Genomic DNA, 18,212 nt, shown 5'->3' on the forward strand with positions numbered 1-18,212 from the left:
AGTCATGAGTTTGCTTCCTACAAAAAAGAGAGAGAGAGAGTCATGAGTTTTCTTCTTCTCTCTGCCTCTTTGCCATGTGAAGATTCAGCAAGAAGTCACCGGTCTGTAACCCAGAAGACTTCATCAGAACCTGACCGTGCTGGCAGCCTAATCTCAGACTTCTAGCCTCCAACACTGTGAGACAATAAATTTCTGTTTTCTAAGCCACTCAGTTGTGGTACTTTGTTATAACAGCTGTAGGAAATGAACACAGCCATTACCCACTTTCTCAGCCTCCCTTACAGCTATATTTGGGGCACATGACTGAGGTTTAGCCAATCAAATACATCCACTCAGGATTAACTGAGGTTCAACCAATCAGGTGCACCCAGGATAACTGAGATTCAACCAGTCAGGCGCATCAAAGGGGCACATGGTTATGTCCATCTTCAACGTGAGAATGGTACCCACCCAGCACCAAGTTCCCCATCCTGGACCACTGCTACAGATGAATTAACCCAAGGTCCCAACCATATTGCCTTCCTTTGCTCCTGTTTCCTGAGGCTGGTGATTCTGTATGCAGAGAGTCTTCCAGTAAATTCCATCACTACTTAAATTAGTAAACAGCAGGTTTGGTTTTTCTTTTTGCTTGCAATTGAAAACCTAGCTGAAGGATGTAATCCCTGAAGTGGTGAGTGGTGGACAGGGAGGGGAGGAGGAGGGGAGTGTCACGTGCTTTAGAGGACAGGATAGGAATTGGGAATATGGGAGAGCCTGAAATAGAAGGGGACACATGTGTAAGGCATGTGTGTGCCTGAGCGTGGATGCTCGTGCACGCATATTTGCACATTCATAGCCACAGATCTTCTGGAGACAGAGCAGCCACACATACCCACAGGGGTGAACTCAGGTCACCTGCTGTCGCTCACTAAGCAGCGCGTTCAGGCTTCAGTGGCATCGAGCAGGGCAAACGACAGTCCCCAAGTTTGAAAAATGAGCTGCTTCACTCGCCTGGTGCTAATGCCTTTTCTGAAGAAACTTACATCTTGGAAATGTCATGACACATTGCAATCATGAGGAACACAGTCACAGTCATTGGGAGTGTTTCTTCAAGAGCAGAGTGTGTCTGAGAAGATGCATGGCTCGCAGCATCATTTCCCGGTGATGGGGTGGGAGAGTCGGTGCAGAAGAGCTCCCTGGGAAAGAAATCCTAGCAGGAGCTCAAGCTGCTGAGACTGCTTTAGAAGCCCAAAAGAATGCTGGGCTGGTGCTGGCTGACTGCACATTGAATGCCACCTCCCAGGTGGCCAGGCGGTAAAGAACCCGCCTGCCAGTGCAGGATATGCAGGAGACACAGGTTGAATCCCTGGGTTGGGAAGATCCCCTGTAGGAGGAAATGGCAACCCACTCCAGTATTCTTGCCTGGGAAATCCCACAGACAGAGGAGGCTGGTGGGCAACAGTCTATGGGATCACGCAGAGTCGGACACGTCTAAGAGACTGAGCACGCACATTAATTGTGTGATGTTGGCCGTGCCTGCAAATTGCGTTCTGCCTCCGTTTCTCCACCTTTCAAATGAGAATAATGTCACATGCATTGTTGCTCATAGTCATGTTACTGAGTCCAAGCTTGCACTGATGCAGCACAACAGGCCAATCAATCAAGGGACAAGGTGTTGGGGCAAAGAATAGTGACTTTACCTGGAAAGCCAGCAGACCAAGATGATGGAAGACCAGTGTCCCAAAGAAACACCTTGCCAGGATTTGGATGCTAGTTTCTTCACAGGGCAAAGAGGCAAGGAGGAGGAGATAAAGCAAAAAGGCAATTTTGTTGTGGTTGCTTAGTCACTATGTCCTGTCTGATTCTCTTGAGACCCCATGGACTGTAGCCCGCTAGGCTCCTCTGTCCATGGGATTTCCCAGACAGGAATACTGGAGTGGGTTGCCATTTCCTTCTCCAGGGGATCTCCTGCCTTGACAGGTGGGATCCCACCACCACCCACACACAGGTGGGATCCCGCACTGGTTTTCCTGGTGGCCTGGCCGTGTTCCCGGTGTTTTGTTTTGTTTTGTTTTCTGGTCCTGGGACGGCGCCCGCGCCCCTGTCCTGCGGCCCCTCCCTGCCGCTGCCGGCCTGTGTCCATAGGATTCTCCAGACAAGAATACTGGAGTGGGTTGCCATGCCCTCCTCCAGGGGATCAAGGGATTTTTCCAACCCAGGGATCAAAGCAGGGTCTCCTGCATTGCAGGTGGATTATTTACCAGTTCAGCTACCAGGGAAGCCCCCAAATGGCAATCAGTTCAGTTCAGTTCAGTTCAGTCACTCAGTCATGCCCGACTCTTTGCCACCCCATGAATCGCAGCTCGCCAGGCCTCCCTGTCCATCACCATCTCCCGGAGTTCACTTAGACTCATGTCCATCGAGTCCATGATGCCATCCAGCCATCTCATCCTCGGTCATCCCCTTCTTCTCCTGTCCCTAATCCCTCCCAGCATCAGAGTCTTTTCCAGTGAGTCAACTCTTCGCATGAGGTGGCCAAAGTACTCGAGTTTCAGCTTTAGCATCATTCCTTCCAAAGAAATCCCAGGGTTGATCTCCTTCAGAATGGACTGGTTGGATCTCCTTGCAGCCCAAGGGACTCTCAAGAGTCTTCTCCAACACCACAGTTCAAAAGCATCAATTCTTCGGCGCTCAGCCTTCTTCACAGTCCAACTCTCACATCCATACATGACCACAGGAAAAACCATAGCCTTGACTAGACGGATCTTAGTTGGCAAAGTAATGTCTCTGCTTTTGAATATACTATCTAGGTTGGTCATAACTTTTCCTTCAAGGAGAAGCATCTTTTAATTTCATGGTTATAAGTTTTTCCGGTTCAGACCAGACTTTGGAGGGGATGTGTTCATTTCTTTCTTCCTGTAGCCATTTACAGGTGGGCCCGGTCAGGATGTTTCCTGGGAGCTTAAGCAAAGGTATTTTAGCTTAATTTTCGGTCTAAGAGTCGGGGTCCCCAGAGATGGGCCCTAATGTATACTTTAAGCTATAAGTAACATCCGTTTAGTGATTAACTTATAGACAAAGCAATAGAATACAAAGGTTAGAGTAAAAGGAACAGATCCAATATGGAGTCAGATTTGTTTTTCCCCATTACAGTAATGCCTTGTATAAAATCACATTCTAATGAAATAAAAATCACTGTGATGCACATGAGTGCTTGCCAGGCATATACTGGGCACCATCACAAATTAGCTAACTTAAAGCACATGAGAATCCCATGAGATGGTGCCATCATTATGACTGCTGAGAGGAGGCAGAACAGAGTCATGGAGAGGTGAACTGTTCTTTTCAATGTCCTAAAGCCGGCGTGTGGCATTGCCAAGATCTGAACTCAGCCCAGATCTGGTGCGTGTGTGAGCGTTAAGTGGCTTCAGTCTTTTCCGACTCTTTGTGACCCCATGAACTGTAGCCCACCAGCCTCCTCTGTCCACGGGATTCTCCAGGCAAGAATACTGGAGTGGGTTGCCATGCCCTCCTCCAGGGGATCTTCCCAGCCCAGGGGTCAAACCCAAGTCTCTTAAGTCTCCTGCATTGGCAGGCAGGTTCTTTATCATTAGTGCCACCTGGGAAGCCCCCAGGTCTGGGCTCTGAGTTCATAGCTACATCATTATGGCCTCGCTTGAGGATGCCAGAGGGATGGGGAAAAGTCCTAAGTGCCAGTCGATGTGGTATCTCATGGGTAGTCATGGGAGTTGCAAAGAGTCAGACATGACTTGGCAACTGAACAACAACACTGACCATCTCAGAACTCCTTTAAAAGAGAGAGTGAACAGAAGAGTGGATTTGCTTCTATACATGATGGTCATTTTAAAATTATTGAGGTGTAGTTGCTTTGTGACTCTGTGCTAGTTCCTGCTGTACAGTGAAATGAATCAGCTATAGGTATACATATACCTCCTCCCTTTTGGATCTCCCTCCCCTCCATCCCACCCATCTAGGTCACCTTTAATGAACTGTACTAACCACAAAAATAACTATAACAGTTCCACACTGGTGGGTACCAGTGGGTACTCAATGAGCTAGGCAGTAGACAGTTTCAGTAAATCATCCCAGTTTAGTCCTTCTAGGGAACATGTTCCCATTTTACAGCTGGAAGGCTGATGGCCCAGAGTATCTCCAATTCTCAAGATTATCCAGCAAAACAAGTAGCTATGGTGGGATTCAAATTCAGATGGAAAGATTTATAGAAACTGTGCTCTTTTTCTCTGAGATGCCATCATAGACCAGTTTCCCCTCAAAGGAACATCCGTTTAGAACATTGAAACTTTGGATAGATAAGAGGAAAAGAAAGCACAAAGATGTTAACAAGATAATGTAAATATTAACATTCACTTTAAGAGGTTAAATTACCTAGAAGCCCTCATTTCTAAAGGCCAACCTTCTCTGATCTGCATTCTCCAAAATCACTCTAACCTTTTCCACGAGGAAATTATGCACCCTGGTACCTGCTCTGCAGAGACCTCAGGATTTCTGGGCTGTCATCCGGGGAGGGAGGAGAAAGGAGAAAGCCAGCTGTTCATCGCCTGCCCCTGGACATCGGGATCTTTCCTGGGACACCTGTGTGGTCTGGCTTCTTAGCACACCACTCACGTGTGACAAAGGCTTTCAGAAAAGATGAGGACTTGGAATTTCAGCTCCTCAGTAGAAACAGAGCTATATTGAGAAGATAACGTAACGTGTGACTGAATACGAGTTCTTTAGAAGTCCTGCTTTAAATAATTGCCAAGACTGATTTGTAATATGATCAGTGTTTGTTCAGAAACATTAAAAATCGCAAGCAGACTTGGGAGCGTGTGGGTCGGTTGTCTTTCTCATTTTTCTGTAACGTTGGCAGCATTCCCCTCTCCAAGGCAGAGAGGAGGGTTGATAGACACAAGATAGAAGATTAAAAAGGAGTGGCTCTCATAAAAAGGAATGCATTTGAGTCAGTTCTAATGAGGTGGATGGACCTAGAGGCGATTATGCAGAGTGAAGTAAATCAGAAAGAGAAAAATTTTGTATATTAATGCATATGTCTGGAATCTAGAAAGATGATACTGGTGAACCCATTTGCAGGGCAGCAATGGAGATGTAGCTGGAGGAGGAAATGGCAACCCGCTCCAGTATTCTTGCCTGGAGAATCCCATGGACAGAGGAGCCTGGCAGGCCATGGTCCATAGGGTTGCAGAGAGTCAGACACTACTGAAGGGACTAAGCACATGGAGACGCAGACATAGAGAACAGACTGGTGGGCACAGTGTGGGAAGGAGAGGGTGGGATGGATTGAGAGAGCAGCATGGAAACATACATACAGCCATGTGTAAAACAGACAGCAGGTGGGAATCTGCTGTATGATGCAGGGAGCTCAAACCCGGTGCTCCGTGACAACCTGGAGGGGTGGATGGGTGGGGGGAGGTGGGAGGGAGGTTCAAAAGGGAGGGGACATCTGTATACCTATGGCTGATTCATGTTGATGTATGGCAGAAACCAACACAATATTGTAAAGTAATTTTCCTCCAGTTAAATATGAATAATTTTTTTTAAAAATAGTTGTTTCAAAGTCACCTATTTATGACTGTGCTATCCAATTATGGCATCTCCCAGCTGTATGACAATTAAGCAAGTCACTTCACTTTTCCTAGACTGACTCACCCCTCCCATCAAATGGCCACAACCAATCCTACACTGGGGTCCTTTAAGGCATCAGCTATGTCTCACTTATCTAAGTGCGGAGACTGGGCATAGTAGGCACTCAATGAGTAAGTGGTAATTAATCCAAGTTGGTGTGAGTTTTACATGGAATAACTTATTTTGGGGAAAGCCTTGCTGAGTTCCTAATACGTTCTAGGTGCTTCCCAGGCTTCCCTGGTGGCTCAGACAGTAAAGTGTCTGTCTCCAATGCAGGAGACCCGGGTTCGATCCCTGGGTTGGGAAGATCCCCTGGAGAAAGAAATGGCAGCCCACTCCAGTATTCTTGCCTAGAAAATCCCATGGACCACGGAGCCTGGTAGACTACCATCCATGGGGTCCCAAAGAGTCAGACATGACTGAGCGACTTCACTTCACTCTAGGTGCTTAAAAATAGCTATTTTCTCTTCTCCCATCTTTAACCTCTCATATGTGCCTTTAAAAATGCTGCTATACGCTTTGCCTTTCATCCCCTATGAATACACTGATGCATTTTTTGGAAGTTCTACAGAGATCTTAAATATAATGTATCCCACAAAGATCCATGTAGTCAAAGCTATGGTTTTTCCAATAGTCAAGTATGGACGTGAGAGTTGGACCATAAAGAAAGCTAAGCACTGAATAATTGATGCTTTTGAACTGTGGTGCTGGAAAAGAGTCCCTTGGACTGCAAGCAGATCAAACCAGTCAATCCTAAAGGAAATCCGTGCTGAACATGCATTGAAAGGGCTGATGCTGAAGCTGACGCTCCAATACTTTGGCCACCTGAGCGAAGGCAGGAGGAGAAGGGGACAACAGAGGATGAGATGGTTGGATGGCATCATCAACTCAATGAACATGAGTCTGAGCAAGCTCTGGGAGTTGGTGATGGACAGGGAAGCCTGGCGTGCTGCAGTCCATGGGGTTGTAAAGAGTAGGACATTACTGAGCAACTGAACTGAACTAGTCTTAGAAAACAGAATCATCTCTGCCTCCATATTATCTACGAGAAAAAAAAAGGTATTTGGTAAATTGTTTTGAAGTGATTCTGTGCAGAGGTTTCTTGTCTACCTATACCCTGAGTACCCTGATGCAAGAGTTATTAATTTTACACCTATTCTGTGCTGGATATCATCCCAAGTGCAAGTTCAATATAGACAAAGAAGGTGAAAGTGACAGTGTCAGTCCCTTCATCATGTCATTGTGACTCCATGGGCTGAGGGTAGCCTACCAGGCTCCTCTATCCCTGGAATTCTCCAGGCAAGAATACTGGAGTGGGTGTCAGGATATCTTCCCAGACAAATAAAACATTCATTCAACAAATGTGACTTGGGCTCCTGCTATGTGACATGCACTCCTCTGAGCTTTGAGACAGAACAACAAACCGCATTGACACGCTTCATGCCATAGGAGGTGAGCAGACCAATTGTCCCTCATGTCCAACTGCCACATAGGAAAATGTGAAACTGATCTTGTTTGGTTTTTTAAGCAGCTTTGGGGTAGCTGAAACAAAAAAATCTTTGCCAAAACATACTCCAGAAATTTCAAAAAGCGTCAAATACCTTTCACTGAAAACTAGTAGGAGGGTGTTCTGAGACAAGTGATTAGGTTCCTCATTTTGAAAGACAAATTGCTAGTAATCCTGTTAAATTTTAAATAGCATTATCTAAATGAAAAATAGCAAAGTGTGAGATATCCCAGCAAGAATGGCTCCAATTTCCTGCCTGGATGCTAAGTAAGGAATAGTTTGTTTAATATCATCTTGATAACATTTGTATAGGTTCATGTCGGCCCATCAGATTGCAGTTTGTCACTTGCTACCTAGCAGTTTCCCAATTCCTCACCACTTTACACTATAAAATAATAGGCACAGAATTGCAAGGCTTTTTTTAATAAGAGAAAAGCAGAGAGGGACTAGTTGCTTCCCAGATGAGGCTAGTGGCAAAGGCTCATAGCTATGCCTCCCATCTCCCCGTCTCTACCTGCAGGTCTAATTGATACTGTGAGCTCAACATAGCCAAGACTAGACTCTAGATCCTTCCCACAATCCTTCTCCATTCACAGCCCTCCCCATCTCAGCTGAAGGCAGCCTGAGCCTTGTAAGAGCCCAAAACAAAAGTCTCAAAAACACCCTTCACTTCTTTCTTATTCAAGGACCCCTCATCCAGCCCATCAGGAAATCCTATGGGCTCCACCATCTTGTCAACCAAGAACTTGGTGGAATAAGGGTTAGTTAACTCCCTAAAGAAACAAAGAATTCCAAAGAAATGTCACTCGATGCATTTGGTTGTGTTGTTAATTCTGCTGACAGTTAATCATGGACAGTGGACCCACTCCTCACATCCACGGGTTCTGCCTCAGTGGGTTCCACCCACAATGGGTAGAAAATATTCAGAAAAAAAAAAAAAACTCCAGAAAATTTTAAAAAGCATAGCTTGAAATTGCCATACCCTGGCAACCATTTAAATAGCATATCCATTGTATTAGAGATGATTTAAAGTATTTGAGAGGGACTTCCCTCGCGGTCCAGTGGTTAAGAATTCACCTGCCAATGCAGGGGGCATGGGTTCAATACCTGGTCTGGGAAGATTCCACATGCCAGGGAGTAACCAAGCCCATGCACCCCAACTTCTGAGCCCACGTGCTGCAACTACTGAAGCCCACATGCCTAGAGTCTGGGCTCTGTAACGAGAGAAGCCACCACACAACGGGAAGCCCGGACACAGCTCCCGCTTGCCGCAAGTAAAGAAAGCCAGTGCATCGGTGAAGACCCTTCACGGCCAGAAAGACAGATCAGCATTTGAGAGGATGGTGCATAGCTTATATGCAACTATTGCACCATTTTATTTAAGAGGCTTGAGAATCTGTGGACCTTGGTATCCATGTAGAAGTTCTGGAACCGATTCCTCCATGGATACCAAGAGACAACTGTAACTTGCCTTTCGCTTGTTGCTTCCAGCTGTGATGAGCTCTCTGTTGGCCAGATTGAGTGTTTAAGCATCACATGTGTGTTTCAATAGTGGAAAGGACTGGGGTTGCTCTTTCCCCTCCAGTCCTCAGCAGACGAAGGAAGGAGAAACTAGCAACTAGAGGACCACAGAGAGGCTGTAATTCATTTACTGGCCACTGTGCTCCTAGCAGTGTTGCCAGTGGACGGAGAACTGGGGATGCACGAGGCCATATGTCGCCTCCTTTTCATCTTCCAAAATGTCATCTCCTAACTGCTGTTGGCTAATGATCAAGGATATTCTCCAAAGGTAACAGATGATTATTTACTAGGAGAAAGAGTAGGGTAGATGTGTCCTTTGGTGTATTCTGACAACTAGACATTTTTGTGTGTCTGCGTATGTGTGTGTGAGTGTGTGTATGAAGCTTTTGAAAACAACTTTCCAATGATTATATCTATGAACTTTTACAGCATAAGTTATGAAACTTGGGACTTCCCTGGTGGTCCAGTGGCTACGACACTGCACTCCCAATTCAGGGGGCCCAAGTTTGCTCCACGGTCAGGGAACTCGATCCCACACGGCACGCCTGAGAGCTTGCGTGCTGCAACTAAAGAGCCCAAATGCCACAATGAAAAGTGAAAATCCCATGTGCCACACAAAGACCCGTGAAGGGGCAATGAAAATTAAAAAAAACCCTGAGTGTCGTAACTAAGACCTGGCGTGGCCAAATAAATTAAAAAAAAAAAAAAAACAACTTATGAAACTCTTTCACCTACATAATTTCATTTCATTCTCAGAGCAGTCTTGCGATAAAGGCAGAGCAGTTATTACTGTTTCCATCTTATGCCTGATCCCCTGTACCCTGCTTTGCTTTTTTTTTCTATAGCATATATCACTTTTCACATAACAATGTGCTTGCTTATTACATGGCTTGCATATTTTGTCTCTTCTGCCAGAATAAGAATACAGAAGCCTTTATTTACTTGACTCATTAATCTGAATTATCTAGAACAGCCCCTAGCACATAGCAGGCGCCCAAGAAGTATTTGCTCAATGAATGAAATGTAAGCGTGTCTATCAAGCACATTTCAATATGAATGTCGTCATCACCAGCCCAGGATGTAACCTCTTCAGGATCTCTTGATTCCTTCTGCGTGATACTCTTCCAGAACACACTCTTCTTGTTGTTGCTCAGTCGCTAAGTTGTGTCCGACTCTTTGTGACCCCATGCACTGCAGCACACCAGGCTCCTCTGCCCTTCACAATCTCCCAGAGTTGGCTGAAATTCATGACCATTGTGTTGGTGATGCTATCCAACCATCTCATCCTCTGCCATGCCCTTCTCCTTTGGCCTTCAATCTTTCCAAGCATTAGGGTCTTGGTTCCATCTTAATATCGAAACTTCAGTTAAAAGGTTTCACGTTTCTAAAGATCAGATGAGAGCAATTACCAATCAGACAAAGAAAGTTTTTCATGCATCACTTCCCAACTTTCTCTTGGCTCTCAGGAAGCTTGAAGCTGATGCATTACTCAGTCCAATCACCAGCTCATCATCTTCTTTTCTCTCTTATTCTATGTGCCTGTGTGCGTTCACTATAACACATTTCTTTTTTAAAGTACATGTTAATATTAATGAGGTCAATCGAGACTGAACACAAAGTGAGAGATTTGCAAAGCAGTCCTATTTATCGTAATTGAGCTATCCAAATCAAAACTCTTTTAAAAAATATTTAATTTACAGAATGCTTAGTATGTATCAAACTTACCATTCAGACCTGATTTACGCCTCCAATTTACAGTATCTCCCTGGCTCTTGAGAGTATTGGAGTTTTAAGCTTTTACCTTAGATGTCAGACAATGTTTGGGATTTGATTGCCTGGGGTGAAAGAAGTGTGATGAAAACATCTTTTTAGGTTTAAAGGGACATGAATGGGACAGTGAGCTAACGCTATGGGGAATATTTGTTGTTTTTGTTGCTGAGTCGCTAAGTCGTGTCGAACTCTTTGCAACCCCATGGACTGTTGCACACCAGGCTCTTCGGTCCATGGGATTTCCCAGGCAAGAATACTGGAGTGGGTTGCCATTTCCTTCTCCAGGAGATCTTCCCAAATCGGGGATCATACCTGTGTCTCCCACAGCTCCTACATTGGCAGGTGGATTCTTTACCACTGAGCCTACTGGGAAGCCCCAGTGCAAGTGCATGAGTTTATCTCCTCCTCTCTCAGTTCAATTCAGTCACTCAGTCATGTCCAGCTCTTTGCGGCCCCATGAATTGCAGCATACTAGGCCTCCCGGTCCATCACCAAATACCAGAGTTCACTCAAACCCATGTGCATCAAGCCGGTGATGCCATCCAGCCATGTCATCCTCTGTCGTCCCCTTCTCCTCCTGTCCCCAATCCCTCCCAGCATCAGAGTCTTTTCCAATGAGTCAACACTTCACATGAGGTGGCCAAAGTACTGGAGTTTCAGCCTTAGCATCATTCCTTCCAAAGAACACCCAGGACTGATCTCCTTTAGAATGGACTGGTTGGATCTCCTTGCAGTCCAAGGGACTCTCAAGAGTCTTCTCCAACACCACAGTTCAAAAGCATCAATTCTTCGGTGCTCAGCTTTCTTCACAGTCCAACTCTCACATCCATACATGACCACTGGAAAAACCATAGCCTTGACTAGATGGACCTTTGTTGGCAAAGTAATGTCTCTGCTTTTGAATATACTATCTAGGTTGGTCATAACTTTCCTTCCGAGGAGTAAAAGTCTTTTAATTTCATGGCTGCAGTCACCATCTGCAGTGATTTTGGAGCCCCAAAAAATAAAGTCTGACACTGTTTCCACTGTTTCCCCATCTATTTCCCATGAAGTGATTGGACCAGATGCCATGATCTTCGTTTTATGAATGTTGAGCTTTAAGCCAACCTTTTCACTCTCCTCTTTCACTTTCATCAAGAGGCTTTTAGTTCCTCTTCACTTTCTGCCATAAGGATGGTATCATCTGCATATCTGAGGTTATTGATATTTCTCCTGGCAATCTTGATTCCAGCTTGTGCTTCTTCCAGCCCAGTGTTTCTCATGATGTACTCTGCATAGAAGTTAAATAAGCAGGGTGACAATATACAGCCTTGACGTACACCTTTTCCTATTTGGAACCAGTCTGTTGTTCCATGTCCAGTTCTAACTTTTTTTCTGACCTGCATATAGGTTTCTCAAGAGGCAGGTCAGGTGGTCTGGTATTCCCATCTCTTTCAGAATTTTCCACAGTATATTGTGATCCACATAGTCAAAGGCTTTGGCATAGTCAATAAAGCAGAAATAGATGTTTTTTTCTGGAACTCTCTTGCTTTTTCCATGATCCAGAGGATGTTGGCAATTTGGTTCCTCTGCCTTTTCTAAAACCAGCTTGGGTATCTGGAAGTTCATGGTTCACGTATTGCTGAAGCCTGGCTTGGAGAATTTTAAGCATCACTTTACTAGCATGTGAGATGAGTGCAATTGTGCGGTAGTTTGAGACTCTTTGGCCTTGCCTATCTTTGGGATTGGAATGAAAACTGACCTTTTCCAGTCCTGTGGCCACTGCTGAGTTTTCCAAATTTGCTGGCATATTGAGTGCAGCACTTTCACAGCATCATCTTCCAGAATTTGAAATAGCTCACCTCCACTAGCTTTGTTCATAGTGATGCTTTCTAAGGGCCATTAGACTTCACATTACAGGATGTCTGGCTCTAGGTGAGTGATCACACCATCGTGATTATCTTGATCATGAAGATCTTTTTTGTACAATTCTTCTGTGTATTCTTGCCACCTCTTCTTAATATCTTCTACTTCTGTTAGGTCTGTCTTTTATCCATTTCTGTCCTTTATCGAGCCCATGTTTGCATGAAATGTTCCCTTGGTATCTCTAATTTTCTTGAAGAGATCTCTGGTCTTTCCCATTCTGTTGTTTTCCTCTATATCTTTGCATTGATTGCTGAGGAAGGCTTTTTTTATCTCTCTTTGCTATTCTTTGGAACTCTGCATTCAGTTCAGTTCAGTTCAGTCACTCAGTCGTGTACGACTCTTTGCAACCCCATGAGTCGCAGCACCCCAGGCCTCCCTATTCATCACCATCTCCTGGAGTTCACTCAGACTCACGTCCATCGAGTCCGTGATGCCATCCAGCCATCTCATCCTCGGTCGTCCCCTTCTCCTCCTGTCCCCAATCCCTCCCAGCATCAGAGTCTTTTCCAATGAGTCAACTCTTCACATGAGCTGGCCAAAGTACTGAAGTTTCAGCTCTAGCATCATTCCTTCCAAAGAAATCCCAGGGTTGATCTCCTTCAGAATGGACTGGTTGGATCTCCTTGCAGTCCAAGGGACTCTCAAGAGTCTTCTCCAACACCACAGTTCAAAAGCATCAATTCTTCGGCGCTCAGCCTTTCTTCACAGTCCAACTCTCACATCCATACATGACCACAGGAAAACCATAGCCTTGACTAGCTGGACCTTAGTTGGCAAAGTAATGTCTCTGCTTTTGAATATACTATCTAGGTTGGTCATAACTTTTCTTCCGAGGAGTAAGCATCTTTTAATTTCATGGCTGCAGTCACCATCTGCAGTGATTTTGGAGCCCCCAAAAATAAAGTCTGACACTGTTTCCACTGTTTCCCATCTATTTCCCATGGAGTGATGGGACCGGATGCCATGATCTTCGTTTTCTGAATGTTCAGCTTTAAGCCAACATTTTTGCTCTTCACTTTCACTTTCATCAAGAGGCTTGTGAGTTCCTCTTCACTTTCTGCCATAAGGGTGGTGTCATCTACATATCTGAGGTTATTGATATTTCTCCTGGCAATCTTGATTCCAGCTTGTGTTTCTTCCAGTCCAGTGTTTCTCATGATGTACTCTTCATAGAAGTTAAATAAGCAGGGTGACAATATACAGCCTTGATGTACTTCTTTTCCTATTTGGAACCAGTCTGTTGTTCAGATGCTTATATCTTTCATTTTCTCCTTTGCTTTTCACTTCTCATCTTTTCTCAGCTATTTGTAAGGCCTCCCCAGACAGCCATTTTCCTTTTTTGCATTTCTTTTCCATGGGGGTGGTCTTGATCCCTGTCTCCTGTGCAATGTCACGAACCTCATTCCATAGTTCATCAAGCACTCTATCTATCAGATCTAGACCCTTAAATCTATTTCTCACTTTCACTGTACAATCATAAGGGATTTGATTTAGGTCATACCTGAATGGTCTAGTTGTTTTCCCTACTTTCTTCAATTTAAGTCTGAATTTGGCAATAAGGAGCTCATGATCTGAGCCACAGTCAGCTCCTGGTCTTGTTTTTGCTGACTGTATAGAGCTTCTCCATCTTTGGCTGCAAAGAGTATAAATCAATCTGATTTTGGTGTTGACCATCTGGTGATGTCCATGTATAGAGTCTTCTCTTGTGTTGTTGGAAGAGGGTGTTTGCTATGACCACTGCGTTCTCTTGGCAAAACTCTATTAGCCTTTGTCCTGCTTCATTCTGTATTCCAAGGCCAAATTTGCCTGTTACTCCAGGTGTTTCTTAACTTCCTACTTTTGCATTCCAGTCCCCTATAATGAAAAGGGCATCTTTTTTGGGTGTTAGTTCTACAAGGTCTTGTAGGTCTTCATAGAACCGTTCAACTTCAGCTTCTTCAGCATTACTGGTTGGGGCATAGACTTGGATTACTGTGATATTGAATGGTTTGCCCTGGAAACGAACAGAGATCATTCTATCGTTTTTGCGATTGCATCCAAGTACTGCATTTTGGACTCTTTTGTTGACCATGATGGCTACTCCACTTCTTCTGAGGGATTCCTGCCCACAGTAGTAGATATAATGGTCATCGGAGTTAAATTCACCCATTCCAGTCCATTTTAGTTCACTGATTCCTAGAATGTTGACGTTCGCTCTTGCCGTCTCCTGTTTGACTACTTCCTATTTGCCTTGATTCATGGACCTGACATTCCAGGTTCCTATGCAATATTGCTCTTTACAGCATCAGACCTTGCTTCTATCACCAGTCACGTCCCCAGTTGGGCATTGTTTTTGCTTTGGCTCCATCCCTTCATTCTTGAGTTATTTCTCCACTGATCTCCAGTAGCATATTGGGCACCTAATGACCTGGGGAGTTCCTCTTTCAGTATCCTATCATTTTGCCTTTTCATACAGTTAACTGCCCTGGTGGTTCAGACACAAAAGCGTCTGCCTACAATGCGGGAGACCCAGGTTCAATCCCTGGGTTGGGAAGATCTCCTGGAGAAGGGCATCGCAACCCACTCCAGTACTCTTGCCGCCACCCCCTCCACCGCCCCCCCAACACACACCCCACCAAAAAAAAGCGGCTCCTCCTCTCTAGAGCCTTAAAAAACTGTCTCATTCATTCCTTCCCAGTCCCTCCCCTCCTCCATAGACATATACTCACTACTAGAATGGATGCACCTTCTGTACATCACTTTATCCTGGTTGCCCAAAGCACACATCTACCCTCAGATGATGCAGCTCAGACTGTTGTGTTCATTCTGAAAGACTCAGAACTCGTTGAGAAAGCCGAGATCTGGCAATGGCTGATGCAGGGCCTGCTTTCTTCCGGGCTTTGTTATGCAGATGAATTTCCATTTTATTTTAGGTGTACCTATTGAATCCTGAGTATTTTAGCAGTCATGAAGCTTCGATGAACTCAAGAAGAGCTTAAGATCCAAGATGTTAACTCAGCTCGGCAATAATATATAGCAGAAAATAAGGATCTTATTCTCAGTTCTCCTTTTCATCTGTCATAATGAGGAGCTGATTTTTTACAATTAATGTAACTCTTAAGGGAGGAACTCTGCAGCGGTCCAGGGTAATTCATCCTTAATTAATGTGTCATCTTTTCAACCTGTCCCCATTTAATTATAAAAGCTGGTGAGTATCGGGCCTCAGAAAGTGGCTAGTGGTTGAAATCATAGAAGGAAAATATTAACTCTGGGCGTTTTTCAGGGTGGGTATTATTTTCCTTTGGAAAATCATATGAAGGCGAAAAGTTGTTGGCAAGTATTGTGAGCCCCATGGGAAACCTTCTACTTACGCTCTGCTCTTCTGATCTTTAGAGATTTTTTTCATCAAACATCCTCAGGCTTTATATTTTTGTTTCTTTTTCGTGGGACCCTTGGTGAATCACTTTTTTATTATCATCTTATCTTTGGCTGTGCTGGGTCTCCATTACTGCACAAGCTTTTCTCTAACAGCGGCAAGCAGGGGCTCTTCCCTAGTTGCGACACACAGGCTTCTCACCTCGGTGGGTTCTCTTGCTGCAGAGTGCAGGCTCTAGGGCATGCAGGCTTCAGCTCGTGGGGTCGGTAGTTGCAGCTCCCAGGTTCAAGAGCACAGGCTCAATATATGACACACGGGCTTGGTTGTTCCTTGGTGTGTGGGACCTTCCCAGACCAGGGATTGAACCCCTGTGAATCACTTTTAAACCTTACATGCCAGTCTTCCTCATTTTAGAGGATTTAAAAATTGTAGTAAAATATACATAACATAAAATTGACCAACGCTTACCATTTAAGTGTACAGTTCAGGAACATTAAACCATTCACATCATTTTGCAAACATCCCCACCATCCATCTCCAGAAGGTTCTCATCGTCCCAAAATGAAACTGTGTGTTCAACAGTAGCGTCCCGTTCCTCCTTGCCTCTGCCCCTGGAACAGCTGTCCTAATTCCTATCTCCATGAATTTGACGGTTTTAGGTATCTCATAGAAGTAGAATTATATAACATTTATCTTATACAAGAAATTATGTATTACTTTATACAGCCCAGCACCCCCACTCCTAGGTATCTAGCTTACAAAAATGACCATGTAAATTCACACAAAAACCTGTAACCAAATGTTAATAGATTTATTCACAGTTGGCAAAAACGGACAAAGAACCCAAATGTGCTTCAATTGGTGAAGGAATAAACTATGGTATCTCCATACAATGGAATACTATTCAGCAATAAAAAGTGATGAAGTACTGATACATACAACAATGGATACATTCCAACTGTATTACTCTGAAAGGAGCCAGACTCAAAAGGTTATAAAATTATGAGTCCATTTAAAATGATAGTCTTCAAAAGGCAAATCTATAAGAATGGAGAATAGACCGTTCGTTTCCAGGAATGCAGCGGGGAAGGGGTTGACCACAAGGGGCGTGGGAAAAATGGTCAGGGGTTTACTAGAGTTTGGTTGTGATTACACGCCTCCGTGCATTCTTCATAACCTGTAAGCGTGTGTGCTCAGTTGCTCTGTTGTGACCAACTCTTTGTGACCCTATGGACACATGGGGTGTGTGTCTGACTCTTTGTGACTGGACTGTAGCCCATCAGGCTCCTCTGTCTATGGAATTTTCTGGGTAAGAATACTGGAGTGGGTTGCCACGCCCTCCCCCAGGGGATCTTCCTGACCCAGGGTTTAAACCTGTGTCTCCTCATTGCTGGTGGATTCGTTACCACTAGTGCCGCCTGCGGAACTGTACACAAAGGATGAATTTCAGTATATGTAAATGACACTTCAGTTAAAAAAAAAAAAAACAAAGGATGAAAAAATGTTTCTGGTTAGACGTTCAAAAATTAAGTGCTCAGAATGCGGAACTTCTCTGAGACATTTGCTCCTGGCTGTTCTCTGTACCTTGTTTCCCCACCCAAGAAATAACCCTTTTAGAGTCAAATGCAAGGCCATGTGTTGAACTTTTGCTCCATGCCCTACTAAACCTGAATTTGGGGAGGACTCCACAATTTCACGCTACCATTGGAAAGTTACGATCAACCTAGACATCACATTAAAAAGCAGAGATGCTACTTTGCCAACAAAGGTCTAGTCGAGGCTATGGTTTTTCCAGTAGTCATGTATGGATGTGAGAGTTGGACTATAAAGAAAGCTAAGCACAGAAGAATTGATGCTTTTGAACTGTGGTGTTGGAGAAGACTCTTGAGAGAGTCCCTTGGACTGCAAGGAGATCCACCCAGTCCATCCTAAAGGAGATCAGCCTTGGGTGTTCATTGGAGGGACTGATGTTGAAGCTGAAACTCTAGTACTTTGGCCACCTGATTCAAAGAGCTGACTCATTGGAAAAGACCCTGATGCTGGGAGGGATTGGGGGCAGGAGGAGAAGGGGACAACAGAGGATGAGATGGCTGGATGGCATCACTGACTCAATGGACATGGGTTTGGGTGGGCTCCCAGAGTTGGTAATGGACAGGGAGGCCTGGTGTGCTGCAATTCATGGGTCGCAAAGAGTAGGACATGACTGAGCGACTGAACTGAAATGAACTGAACTGAACTGATTGACAGAAATAAGAATCCGTAAAGAGTCCACAATATTTTACAAGACACCAGGATCCAGTTGTTTGTGAGGCATAGATTATTAAACAGTTGCCAATCTTTTATGTCTGTGAACTGCTAAATATGACAGCTGACTCCGACAGTTACAATTTGTCAACAACTGTTTCTGGGGTCTTTACTTCATTTTAAGCGTTGCACATTTCATTATGAATGGCATGCCCTATGTATCTATAACTCTGATAATGCCACTCCTTTTGTTAGTAATGGCTTCCC

The sequence above is a fragment of the Ovis aries genome, chromosome 24 (genome assembly GCF_016772045.2).
Source record: "Ovis aries strain OAR_USU_Benz2616 breed Rambouillet chromosome 24, ARS-UI_Ramb_v3.0, whole genome shotgun sequence".
In the NCBI taxonomy this organism is placed as follows: domain Eukaryota; kingdom Metazoa; phylum Chordata; class Mammalia; order Artiodactyla; family Bovidae; genus Ovis; species Ovis aries.